Consider the following 4634-nt stretch of genomic DNA (forward strand, 5'->3'; position numbering starts at 1 on the left):
TATAGAAAAATGTAAAAATTGATGCCAGGGTATCATATGCAGATGTAGCAAATAGTAATAAAACCAAATGAGAAGCGTTACCAGAGTTAAGAAAAGTACTTCCTCTGATAGTGAAGCTGAGTAGAAAGAAAGATGTAGAGAGAACTAAAAATGATTTAAATTCAAAAGTTGATCCTAAGGAGTTTCAAATCACTTATATAGTAGCCAGGCAAAGCGGAGTGGAAATTTTTGAAAGTGCTAATGCGCAAGAACGGGAAAAATTCAAAAATGCAATTGAAAGCAACCTTGGAAATAATTATGAAGTAAAGATTCCTACAAAAGTGAAACCAACAGTCCTTGTAACTGGTATAAATTACAAATATGGAAATGATGAGCTCGCTCAGAGAATCAAACGGCAAAATAATTGTTTAAACGAAACTGACGTAAAAATCTTAAAGCAATACCAAGTAAAGAAAAATGGTAAAAACTACTACAATGCAGTACTAGAAGTGGATGTGGAAGTGTTTGCGAATATACTAGCTCAAGAAAGGCTCAATGTAGGATGGAAACGTTGTAAAGCGTAGGATGCAGTGCAGGTCTTGTGTTGTTTCAAATGCAAAGGCTTCAACCATAAGTCGATTAACTGTAAGGGAAAGGAAGTATGCACAAAATGCCATGGTGAGCATAAATCTAAAAAATGCAATGAGGCAGCAATAAATAAATGCATTAATTGTATAAGGGCAAATAAAGAACTAAACCTGGGACTAGATATTAATCACGATTCAATGGACAGAATGTGCCCTGTATATCAGCAGAAGCTTAATGCAAGGAAAAGAAAAATTGGTTACTAGCAACCAATGAAAGAGACTGCAAGACAAAAATCTAAAACATATATGAAACGAAAAGACAAGTGGTGCAACTTGGAGTGTATATATCTTAATATTAATAGTATAATAGCAAATAAAGTTGAACTAGAAGGTCTTATCGAATCAAAAAAACCAGGCATTGTATTATGTTCTGAAACGTGCACAACAGATCAAATAATGGACTCTGAGCTAAACATTACTACATACAAATTAATCCGTTGCGATATCCACAGTAGGCACACTGGTGGAGTGCTAATGTATATACACGAAAATGTAGAATTTAAGATAGTCTGCAATAAATCTTTTAATGCTAATATGTGGTGTATCATTATAAAAATTAAAAATTGTGCATTAAAATAACAAATTGGTGTGCTCTACCATTCACCAAGTAGCAGTGATGCTGACTTTGTTATATATTTGAATGAGCTGATTAATGAATACCTCAAAGAATCAGATAATAATCTAATAGTCGGAGACTTTAATATAAACATGAATATATCGTCAACATACTCAAACCAGCTTAAAAGTTTATTTGTGAAAATGGGAATGATACAAATAATTAGTTTTAACAGGAGAATAACACAGTATTCAGCCACAAAAATTGACCTATTATTCAGCAATAATGATCAAATCAAAACGGAGTGTGAAAATTCATTTTAAAGTACCCACTACAAAATATTCCAAAATGAGAAGATATGTAACTGTCGTCTCTTGGGAGCACTATAGCGCTGAGAATCTTATACACCTGTTGCGAGCCTACGATTTCAGCCGTGTGTCTTGTACCGAAATAGAAAATAGAGTCCTGGTTTTGAATAGTAATCTATAATGTTGCGATAAGCACAGGTCAATGGCATGGTTATAATGTTATTAAAAAACTATATAAAAAAACCATAATATTTAAAAAGAAGAAATATATGGAAAATCAAGTACTTAAAAATGAAGGAAACGTGAAATTGATGTGGAAATGTTTGAAAGATGCTGTGGAATTGACAGATAGCAGGGAATGTATTACAAAAATAATATTCAACGGTGAATGCTTTGAGAATAATCATGATATAGCTAATATATTAAATGGTTATTTCGTGCAGAGCATAGTTCAAATTAATGATAGAAAAAAATACAGTTGCTGATGAAATAAGCCTAAATAGCACGCTAGCAACATTTGAATTCGTGGACATCGAACTAGAAGATATAATGGACATCACTAACGCATTTAAAAACAAACATGGTGGGAAAAAGCTGTTGTCAGAGGGTGTTTTCAAAGACTCTATGATGTATATTGCTCACTTATATAAGGAAATTATAAACGAATCACTTAATATAAGCATTGTTCCTGATTGCTGGAAGATATCAACAATAGTACCGGTGGAAAAAGTTAAAAATACGATGAAGCCAGAAGAATTACGCCCGATTAACACTTTACCCGCAGATGAAAAAATTATGGAAACAGTGGTAAAAAACCAACTAATAGCATTCTTCGAAAAACAAAATGTAATTATACCGGAACAATCAGGGTTCAGAAAGAACCATTCGTGTGAAACAGCACTGAACATGGTAATTGCGGAATGGAAAGGGGATGTAGCTGACAAAAAGGTGGTGGTGGCTGGGTTCTTAGACTTGAAGCGGGCTTTTGAAACAGTTGATAGAGATGTATTGCTGGACGTCATGTATAAAACTGGTATCAGAGGGAAAGCGTTGGAATGGTTCCGAAGTTATTTGAGCAAAAGAAAGCAGAGGACGATAATTGGAGATGCAGTATCGTCGGTTACTGATGTAAACATTGGTCTACCGCAAGGTTCAGTATTGGCACCAATCTTATTTATAATTTATATTAACGATATTAAAACGTGTTTGAAAAATTGTAAAATACGTCTGTTTGCGGATGACGCATTGGTTAGCATTAGTGGGAAAAATGTAAAAAATTGTTCTATTGCGAAAATGCAAGAAGATTTCAATTCTTTGTATAAATGGTTATGCCATAGAAAGCTGAAACTGAACGTAGATAAAACTAAGTATATGATAATATGCAAGAACCACAACATTATACATAATAATGACTTAAGCGATATAAGTCTGAAGATTAAAAACTGTGAAATTCAAAGAGTAAATAAAATGAAGTATTTGGGAGTGATAATCGATGAAACACTAAATTTTGGAGAACATATAGGTTACTTAGAGAACAAAATTTCAAAGAAAATAGGCTTTATGTATAGAACTTGCAAACATATTAGTCAACATTACAAAATATTGGTATATCGATCGATTATAGAACCACACTTTATATACTGCCCAACAATAATACTGTTAGCAAGTGATACACAAGCTAAGAAACTACAAATACAGCAAAACAAAGCAATGCGATTATATAATATTATTATTAATATTAAAATGTAATTCACGAACATCGAAGAATACAATGCTAAATATGTTAAATTGGCTTAGTATAAAACAATCAATTAGCTATTACACATTGAAATTTATACATAATATAAAATTAGGAATGTTACCAAATTACTTGAGTGATGGAATACATTATAATACTGAGATTCATAATTATGAAACTAGAAGTAACCAAAATATAAGACTGCCTATAGTAAGAACGGAGTTCGCAAAAAAGTCCTTAGAATACGTAGGTTATAAAATGTACAATGAATTACAAAATGAGATAAAAAACTGTGAAAATATCAATAAGTTTAAAGAAAAATTATTTTTATACAGCAAAACGTTAAATATGTAACATTTTTGTAACACTGAATTTACTTTGAATTAGAAATAAATAAAAAATAAAGAAAAATATTGACTAAATATGGGTGTTTCCAGCGGAAGGTCCACCACGACAAAAAAATAAAAGTTTTATATCTAACGTATTTACGGGCCGATTTGTCTGCTTTTTAAAGTATATACTGGCTATGTAAGTAGAATCATGTTTGCATAAAATGGTCTTCCTAGGTGGTGCCAAGGTCGAGATATTTCGAAAAACCGTATTTATGGTCCGATTTGGTTCGAATTTGGCGTATGTGGTTGAAACATAATAAATCATAGATTTTTAATAAATTGACCCTGAATTGGCGCTGAAGTCAAAATATAAAGTATATTCTACATAAAATACATATTAATAAAAATATAACGATGGAAATTTATGTCACGCGACGCCACGTCACGTCACGTATCACACTTGGCGTTGTAAAATAGAATTGAAACAATTTGCATTAATTCAAAAAACTATAAAAACAACTAGAATTGCTCCAAATCATATTAAAATAAGTTTCATGAAAATAGCCATCCACAATTCGCAGAGTTTTGCGATTTTGTAAGAAAAGAAAAAATTAACTTCCATTTTTTGTCACGTAACGAACCTCTCTTTAAATGCTTATATTTCAGGACCAAGCAGTTCGATTGATTTCATTTTTCGGTTAAATATAGAACTAATTATGTGCTATTCAATGGCCCAAAAAAGTTAAAGAAAACAAATGGTATTCCTTTTTTGTATCACATTGAAATCGTACGACTGTCACGTGCGCCACCATGGGAATGCCCATATGTCGTCCTTATCCAGTAAGGAATTTGGTAAAATATCATTACTATACATTAGACTGCAGCACCAAAAAAAGTTGCGGTTTTTCCGCCAGGATTACAAAATTTATTATATTTTAAGACGTCCACCAAAATATTTCGGAAAAATATTAAGATTTAAGCGAGCTGGACCGATTTGAAAATACCTTCAAAAATGTCGTTTTTTATGAATAAAAATAGTTTCTTAAAGAACTTTTTGAAAAAGTCCCCTCAAAT

This window comes from Rhagoletis pomonella, unplaced genomic scaffold (assembly GCF_013731165.1).
Source record: "Rhagoletis pomonella isolate Grant_MI unplaced genomic scaffold, Rhpom_1.0 Rhpom_scaffold_00001, whole genome shotgun sequence".
NCBI lineage: Eukaryota > Metazoa > Arthropoda > Insecta > Diptera > Tephritidae > Rhagoletis > Rhagoletis pomonella.